Source organism: Cupressus sempervirens, chromosome 9 (genome assembly GCF_028749045.1).
Source record: "Cupressus sempervirens isolate cs-2001-9-10 chromosome 9, ASM2874904v1, whole genome shotgun sequence".
NCBI lineage: Eukaryota > Viridiplantae > Streptophyta > Pinopsida > Cupressales > Cupressaceae > Cupressus > Cupressus sempervirens.
Window position 1 is genome coordinate 502,209,531 of NC_143126.1, and position 10,137 is coordinate 502,219,667.

General features: G+C 34.8%; 1 pseudogene; it reads left to right on the forward strand.

Moving 5' to 3' along the window:
• The first annotated feature begins 213 nt into the window (after window positions 1–213).
• Window positions 214–1,118, forward strand: LOC149539528 (disease resistance response protein 206-like; annotated as a pseudogene).
• The last annotated feature ends 9,019 nt before the right edge of the window (window positions 1,119–10,137 follow it).

The window sequence follows — 10,137 nt, forward strand, 5'->3', positions numbered from 1 at the left end:
CAGAAACCTACCCCCATTTGACTAAACTCCACTGACTATTTTGATTGTAGTATTTCTTATTCTTGATTACTTTTCATTTTGACAATGAATGCTGGGTGGCTAAAGCTGATCGAAAGCCTTAGATACCTACCTTTCATTGCAAAGAATGATATGCTAGAGCTTTGTTATATAAATGGCTCAAGTACAGGCACAAATACATAAGAGTCTTACCAATTACAGCAGGAAACCACTTTTTCTTTCCCTTATTCAGATCTTGCACAATGGCAGTTTGGAGTAGTAGAGTTTTGAACCTATGCTTTCTGTGGCTCTTGGTTTCCACAGTTTGGGTGAAAAGTGGAGATTGTGATCCCTGGAAAATGAAGCTTCCAAAGCCATGTAGAAATTTAGTTTTCTATTTTCATGATATTATCTACAATGGTCAGAATGCAGAGAATGCAACTTCTGCAATTGTTGCAGCCCCACAAGGAGCCAATCTCACCATTTTGACTGGCAACAATCATTTTGGAGATCTTGCTGTGTTTGATGATCCTATTACTCTTGATAACAATCTTCACTCTCCTCCAGTGGGAAGAGCTCAGGGCTTTTATTTCTATGACATGAAGAACACCTTCAGCGCTTGGCTTGGCTTCACATTTGTGCTGAATTCTACAGATTATAAAGTAAACCATCACCTTCAATGGAGCAGACCCAATTTTGGCGAAGTACAGAGAAATATCTGTTGTGGGTGGAACAGGGGATTTCTTGATGGCGAGAGGAATTGGTACTCTTGACACTGATGCCTTCGATGGGGATGTTTATTTTCGTTTAAGGGTGAATATCACACTCTATGAATGTTACTGATCAAATTCTTCGACTGCTTTCTTAGGGACTCTTAGTTAGACCAATGGATTTTGTAGAGATAGCATGCATTGAATATGAAAAATAGATCAATTAAGATGCTAGTACATAGTATGTGAAACCCATAATCATCTATATATAGGAATTTTGTGTGTTAAAAACTATATGCCAAAGATAGTTTATTATAGTGTTCATTTGTATACGTATTTCTAATATACTGAAGTTCAAAAAACAAAAGAAAATATGTGTTCACCATTATATAGCTTTATCTTCTTCTTAAACTGTAAGAACTGTCATGCTAATTTTTAGATAAAATGTACCAAAGACAAAAAAAAGAGTTAAACATGATTCATTTTCAGATTTTGATCACAAAATATACAGATCATGAAGATCAAATGTTGAAAATTTCAAAAAAAGTCATCGTGTTTTCATTTTTTGGAATTTAATCAATGGTGTAATTTGTAGGGAAGATAGCAGCATCCTTATTAATGTTCTCTTTCCCCAACCGTCTCATTTATGTTAAAATTAATCATACTTCTAATGAGGTGAATTGTGCAGCTTTGGGTTAGTCAACTTTCCCCTTTACATCATTAAGATTTTGAATGGTCAAGTCTTTTAGAGAATTTTTTTATTTCGTTATTTATATTTGTGCTCTGATGGATGTGAAAAAGCAAAGGTTTCCCTCTTATTTCTTCAGAATTATCAGGTATAGAGGGCTGTAGTATTTCAGTATATCATATATGTATAAGCTAGCAATCGCACCTTAGTGTGTAATGAGTATGTCATAAAATTTTAGAAGGTTAATTATCTGTTCCCTTCGTTTTTCTCTCCCTCACATCCTCTCTATATCTCCTTATCTCTCTATCAATATATCTTACCATCTCTCTTTTCATTCCCCCCTCCATATTCATCTCTATCTCTATCTCCCTCTTACCACTCCCATCTCTCAACACATTTCCCACTCTCTTTTATCTCTATCTTCCATCTATAGACACCTCTCTCACTCTCTATTCACCCCGCTCCATTATGCTCATCCTATACCTTTAAATCCTTATATCTCCATAAATTTTCCCTATCTCTCTATCTCCCTCTATCTTACAGCTTCTTCCCTCTCCATCTATCTTACAAAAATGCATTTCGTTTAAGCATCTGGTCAAACAATTGACATGCATCCAAGACATTTGCACAACATGAATAACCGAAAATTGTGGTGACAGTACATCTCGTTCAAACATTTTTCTCAAAAACCTCATGAGCATCATCAAAACACAAGCATTTAACATATATGTCAACAAGAGAATTCTCTATAAAAGTATCTGAGAAGCATGGATTCGCTTCCCCTATTCCATATCGGTTAATCTTTCACAAACCTAATCAAATACTTATCATATTCTAAACCCAAACTTGACTTTTCCCAGTAGAGTGTGAAGTCTTCGATCTGTCTGTCCATTTATTCTATATCATGCAATCATGGAATTCTAAGAAATTGTGTCCTCTCCCGGCATTTTGTCAAAAAAAAATCACATCCAACACGCAGAACACCACATTTCACATAACGTGCAACAATCACGCTCCATGAGAATATGCCATGCCTTGTTGAGGCATTTCGTCAAATAGGTTGTGCGTGTCCCGTAAAACTTGACATTTGATATATCCATCTATCATGGCACTCCAACAAAACAAATTTTAGCAGACGTTTCAATAAAAATAGAATATGTAAGTCTAATATTATGACATTGAGCATAAACTAATTTATTGTATTTCCAGGAGTAATAGTTTCGAACCTACATTTTGTCAAATAGTTGGTGAGCATTCTTGGTGAAACATTTTGCACAACGTTACGAAGATGATTTATTTGGGAAATTTGGGATACAAAAGCAGTTCCATGCAGAGCCTGTACAACCTACTGTCCAATCAATGCTAACCAAATTCGGTAGTTTTAGAGTGGAATAGATTTGTAGAGTGTCCAGTGTCATAATTTGCAACAATAAAAATGGTGGGAAATCAACCAGAAACGTTGCCTAAGCATGTTGTTCATCTGTCATTTGCAATCAAGAATGTGCAAGCGAGGAATGAATAAATGAGGCACCTTTCGTTGGTATTTGATAAGGAGATGAGGGGATTTGGTTCCTTTCTTTCTACCTTTACCCACAACTATCAGAGGAGGCACTTACACCCCCTGCAATCTAGTTATTCTTAAACATCACACTATTTAACACTTCTAATTTAACACTTCTAATCTAGAAATTAAGCTTTAGTGTGATGTTTAAACCGTCCGCTGCAGTCCATGCGCACCGGAAAGACATTAGAAGGGGAGCTGACTTCATTATCTCCTCCACCAAATCATCTTTCACCCTCATTTTGGGTTTTAAGACAAATTATTCAGGTGGCCTCTGGATCAAACCCTTATTTTAAAGTTTTGTTATTGTGTACTTTGAGTGTAATATGGACAAATAGATACATAATTCAAATTTCTTTGCTTCTCAGGGCCATGGATTGCATTTGAGTACAATGTTGGGTTTGTGAAACAAAAAATGTTTTTTGCATTTCAGACAACTGCTATTGAGCCTTCCACTACCACTTCTGTGTATTACTCCAAGATCTCGTCCAACATTACCACGTACCAGTTCTCTATGATGGTCGTCTCATCTACTTAATTGTTTTCAATGAAATGGATTCCGGCGATCAGCTTAGACTTTATAAACATGTCCACATAGAATCCAGATAAACAACGCCCTTGCCTGTGGTAATTTGGAAAATGTCAATAGACCGTGGATTAGTGGGAAATACGATTCAAACAGCAGATCTTTGGAAAATCTTCAACAATTACAAACAATTCTTCCATGGATTCGGAGCAAAGCTCATAGGAGCCTGGGCAAAGGCTCTGGAGCACATATGTGATTTTAGCAATAAATCCAGAGAAACCAACCATCTCCACTCCACCCTGACTCTTCAATTCTAGGATTGAATACCCAAAATGGTGCCTAGAATATCCACTCTGCAAAATCCAGGGGCACCGATTTCAACGGCTCGCACTACAACAGAAAATTGCACCCCTTTACAGAGATACTAATCAATGCGATGCAAAGGTGACTGCAAAGGGAAATATCTTCTCTGGTCATCCACTTTCTAGAGAGGCCCGTGGCTTGCATCCGAAGTGACAATTTTAAAAATTAATTAATTAATTTATAAATCACACAATAGCTGTTATGCGATTTATAAATTAATTAATTAATTCGAAAATCTGTCACATCGGGTGCAAATAATAAAGTTATTAGGCTGTTAATTCAGTTTATTAGTTTATTAAAATAACTATATTTGGTTATTATTTTTGTAAATTCCAGCTCAAAAGGAAGCGTTGGTAGAAGAGAGTTTGGAAGAGAAAACCGACATCCTTGTCATATCAAATAGAGAAGAAAATGCAATATTCCTTCTTTATTGAGAAGATTTCTAATTCATCAATACAATGGAAATGAGGAGAGTTCATAATTCAAAAGAATCTAGATCGTTCAAAAAATGTCTCCATAAAAATTTTAGCCATAAAATTCATTTGTCCAAACCTACACCTACCACCAACATCAACCACCTTCTACTCTACCGAGACTTGTTAAACTATCATACTAAATCAAAATTAAGTTAAACACATATAGCTTGGGTAAAAGAACTTTTGTCATCAATCCATTCACAAACACTACTCCTTATAAATGAATGAAACAGCTTTTTGTTTTGCATTTTTGAATAGTCCCTTTCTATTAATTTAAAATGTAAAGTTACATATTAACAAAAAAAGGGTTAGGGGATATGCCACTCAGTACCAAGGCTAGAAAACTAGAACAATCAACTATTCATAAACAACAAAAAATAGTTTTGGCAATGAAAGAAAATTGGATCTGAACAAAATCTTTAATAACCAAGAGGGTTTAAAAAGAAACCCCCTTCCAAGATGACCAATGAATTGGAGAACTAGAAGAGATACAATGGAAAAGAAGAAATTTTCAAGCTTCATTTCCAGTATGTACACAAACACCTTATTTGGTGCACAAAGCCAAACCATGCTTTTGGGTGGATAAGAGGCCAAGGCCTCCAAAGTCCTTGGGAAACTAACACAAACCCCAAGACACTTTGTGAAACTCATACTTATCACTAGAGACTCATAGAAAATCTTTTCAAGTTCCACTGTCTGATCCTTCTATGATTTGATACAACTTTGTTCTGCTCTTCACTGCTCTGCTCAGTCATTCTTCCTTGTATCACCTTCAAACTTTTCTTCAAGCATCCAAATTTTGTTTCTTGCGCATACACTTTGACCATACTGAAATTAGGGTTTGGATTCTCCTTATATAACCAACTATAGAAGGTTATAGATCAAGATCAATGATCCAGATTTCTCCCTTTTGCTACTTAGACCTTCAATTTTTCTAATTGGTTAAATATCTTGCATGTGGATTAATGATCCATTTCAAAATGTTAAATCAATTCCCTAAAATTAATCCTTGATCATTAAAACATGCAATAAGTCAGCCAAAAACTATTTACCTCGATGTTTGTGCAATTCCAAAAAAAATGTTAAAATTGGTTCATTTGGCACATGAACACTCTAACGCTCAGTCATGACAAATATTCATGTTGTCCCTCAAATTCTGAATGCTCAACATTCACTTTATAACTTGGCATGAACTAACTATATGTTTCTTGGCACAAATCGACTCTTGTCTTGTTTAGCGTGTACAGGAGCACTTGATGACCATAGACTTGCTCAACAATGACAATTGCTCAGCCTTAGTATGATGGTTTGGTCATACTGATGACTGACCAAATTGACTAGAAATAAATGATTAAGTGTTTGACACTAATAGACAACAAATTGTAGGGATAAACAATCCCCCCCTTTAACATTACTAGCAAAAACACTTTGTCATGATTCGAAATTACATCTCTAAATTGAAAAAGTGTACTCCTCCTTAGACTATCACTTACTCTTCATAACGACTTCAATATGTACAACACACACACACACACACACACACACACACACACACACACACACACACACATGCGCGACTTTGACATAGTCTGTCTGCAAAATGTTCAAATAATAATACATGTATATTTATGTAATTCATATCCCCATCATGACATATATCCCCCATACATATGTATATTCCCACTTTCTTTTGTCACTTATGGTTGCTAGGGTGTAGGGGTCAAACCATACTTGTCAAGAAATGATTTGTGAAGCTAGAGTATGATGGCTAGTGCATGATCCCAACCATTTCTGTCTAATTCTAGCAATTGAATCTTGATCTCTAGCATGGATGATAGATCAACTAAATTGTCAGTCCTTGAGAGATTTGGTTCTTGTTGTCCTACCTCCTTTCTTATTATAAGATTTCTCTAACTAAATCTAAATGAGGTAACAACATTATCCAAATTTAGATGACACTAGCTCTTACTCTTCCATCATTAGCCACTAGCTCAACTAATCTCCCTTGGGAAAAAGTTAATTTTTTGAAAAGGGGAACTTATGTCCATGTCCAAAGAATATGCTAATGATCTCAAATCTACTAATTGTCTATCAATAAAATTCTTGAATCTACTTTGTAAAGAATTCAACATTACACAGTTTTTTTTTACAAAGAAATAATGTTCTTTACAACATCTTCTACAATATTGATTAGATTTGACAACTATACTTGCTTTATTGCAATTTGAGTAGAGACATTTTCAATGACTTTCATATCAATTTTTTTGGAACTCTACTCTATCATATTTAAATTAGAATTTATATCATCATTACTTATCTTCTCCACAATATGAACCAATTGAGCTATAACAAGAGAATTCTTGTCAAGGTTTCCCATGTCAAATGCTTCAAGAAAATAACCTTAATCTCCTATAAGACTTTCATTTTTTGTAGTTATGTCTTGATTTCTTCTTGTTTGGTCTTTCTAGCCAAACAACCATTCAAAATTTTCATATGTTCAAATGTTAGATTGTTAGTGTCAAATTTTGGTATGACAATGACTTCATCTAAGGTTATTGGCTTTCTAGGTGACCTTTCTTTCTTCTTCAATTTTTTTTCTTTGGTGTGCTACTACTCGTTGTACTACTAGTTGAAGTGAGTGTGATCAAACATCAACATGTGGTCTTTGTGGCTCTTTTTCTCAACTAGCATCCATGTTTGTGGAGACTAACTCCTTCAGAGTCACAATCACCTCCTATTTAGGTGTATAACTTTCCTTAGCCTCATATTGTGTAGAGAGTTTTATACTCGGTTCTATCTTTGGTTCATCCTTCTTTTGACATTATAACTCAATCAATGTAACTCTTGTTTTCTCTATCTCCTTGTCTCCCTCGATAAGAGGTCCCAAGACTGGTGCTTTTCCTTCATCTATAGTAGTATTGACAATTTGTGTGTTTTTCTTATCACTCTGACCCTCTATCAATTGTTTAATCAACTTTAGAGAGTTCTTCACATTTCTTCTCTTTAATTGTTGATCCACTTTGTTCCATGGTATCTATGACAAAAGTATTATGTTGCATTCATTCCAATTGGTCATTGAAGTCAACAGTAATAAAAAAGTGTTTTAGTAATGGATAGTGTTACCTGTTGCTCTGTTCCTTGCTCTCCATTCTTACGATATTCTCTAATTTGGACTAATATTGGATTGGATGAATCAATCAAAGTGTTTTTGATAGATTTTGGAGCTTGGTAACCTTGTTTTGGCTTGGTAGACACTATCTTTTCTAGCTTGTTTGATACTACAGTCACATTAGGAGTTTCATCCTCAATGGTGACTATCTTTGTTTTTTTTCCTTGTCTTGAGCCATTTTCTCTACAATCTCTACAAATAGTTTAAAATAATACAACAAGTCCTTTGTAATATTCAATTCTATTTTCTTATCTTCTTTTTTTTCTTGCTTTGCAATTGGTGCCAACAATTCAAATGCTTTCTTCTACACAAACTTACTTTCTTGAACTACATCTTCAATTTTGTTTCTCAAAATTTTGTATGCACTCATCTTAGGTACAATTTTTTTTGCATAATCTCTTAGGGCTATAGACGTACCAGTCTTCCCTAAATCTGGGATTGTTTGGGCTAGAATTTTTTCCCTTATTTGTCTCTCAGTAGACAATGCCCATTTCCATTTAAAATCCATTTTATTGTACAACTCCTTTGGAGAGGCTTTGCCTAATTGAAAGGGAGCATACTTAAAATTTATCATCATATCCAAAATTACTTGTTCTACTTTTTCTTTAATTCCTTTATCTAAATAATCATATTTGACATGCTTAAATCTAGAAAGGCTTGCTGAACTTCAAATATTTTCACATACCTTGACTATATCCTGAGGAGCATGCTTGGCCCAAATATGAAATTTTCTAATATCATTAGATTTTATTCTTTCTCCTTCATCATCCTCTTCTTTATCATCATGATTTACAATCATCTTCCTCCTCGGTCTCTTCTTCTGACCTTGTGTGGTCTCTTTACCCTTTGGTTCTCTTTTCTTAGGATACTTGCCCTTAACTAGCTTGGTGATCTTCAAAATTCCTTTCACGAGCTTAGTAGTGACAAGAGATGCTTCCTTTGATCCTTGTCTCGTGAGTCTTCTTTGAATGGAGGAGGGTGGAGTAACCACTTTCTTTAAACTCCTCTTGACCTTGGGATCAATAATTACTATCCTTTTGTCTCTTCATTCCTAAAGCTCACCAACCACTAATTCCTTACCATTTGATTCATCTTCTTCATCGTCACTCTCTTGGTCTTCCCCTTTACCTTCTGTGATTTGTATCTAGGTACCTCACCAAGTTTTCCTTCAAAATCCTATATCATTTCCTTCCTTTTTCTATCCATCTTTGGAGCCTTTGTTTGCATTGACATCTTGATTTTTGCAATCTCATAGGTGTCGAATGGATAAATATTCTTATTAATTTCTTCTAACAGTAACTATATCACTTCTTTAGATACTTCATCAACATTTACTTCTTAAATCTCATAGGTCTTAAACATGCAACCCTTAGTATTAATGCCTAAGAATAGCTGTAATTGGTGTCCACCATGAAACATATATGATCATAATAATGATCAACAACTGACTAAGGAATTCTCATCCTATTCTTCATCATCCTCTTGAATTCATCAAAAAAACCATCCAAGATTGTTTCAAAATTCTCAGCTAAATGCTCAATGTAACCATTAATCTGCCTGGTTACAAGCCTGGTCTTGTCCAATACAACTTCACCCATGGAAGGAAATAAATTTGGTACATAAAATAATATGCACAACAAAAGTGAGCCAAACCTACATGAAGTATTATTTTCTTTTCTTATGGCTCCCATATTCTTTTCCAATCGAATCAACTATAACTCAACAAAATCGTAGCTATGGTCCTTGAAAATTTTGTAACCCAAATGAATAGCTATGTAGGATACACTATTCAGTTGCTTTGACTGATGGAATTTATGAGAAATTAGCCTAACTACAAACTCTATAACAGGATAAAAAATACCATCAATTGACATACCTCTTCCATAACACTTAGGCTTTGTAAGTTCCTTAATTACATTCTTGGCTAAACATTGCATAGTCTTCACTAGTCTAGGATAGGGTATCTAGTGACTTGATGGATGATTGATTTTATTATCTTCACTAACTTATTTTCTAGCCACAACTTTATATCATGAATTCTTCTCAGAACTATTTTGATCCACTTGACCTTGAAGACTCTTGGAAAGGCTAAGGCTTAGATATGCCCTTTCTTAACAACTATCTTATTTTCATCCTTTAGAACACCATTTTCACACAACTTATCATATCCATTACTTAATTCAAAACCTCTAATTTCTCCTATCTTGCATAAGTAATAGGAACACATGTCATGTACCATTATAAAATGTGGAGGGATAGATGACAATGCACCAGATGCATCTCCAGTCATCACAATCTCAAGATAAGCCTTGAACTTTGGTGGGGGGCTTGTATCCTTTCACACAATTTGTGGATTACTATCCCCCAATGCTTCCTTTCAACTAATAGATGTAGAAGATGCCATTTTGAACTAGGGTTTTCAAAACTAAGAAAATCACAAAGAAATCAAGCTCAATTCAAATATGCTTCACAAACTTTACTTTGTATTGCCCACTTTTGTCAATGACATGCACAAGATCTCTAAAAACTTTGCCCAAATTTCTATAAATTTCCTTGGAATCTCTCTGCAAGCTCCAAATCATTATAAATGATGAAACGAACAAAAAAATACCATATACCCTTAAATGGTTGAAATACCCTTGTATTC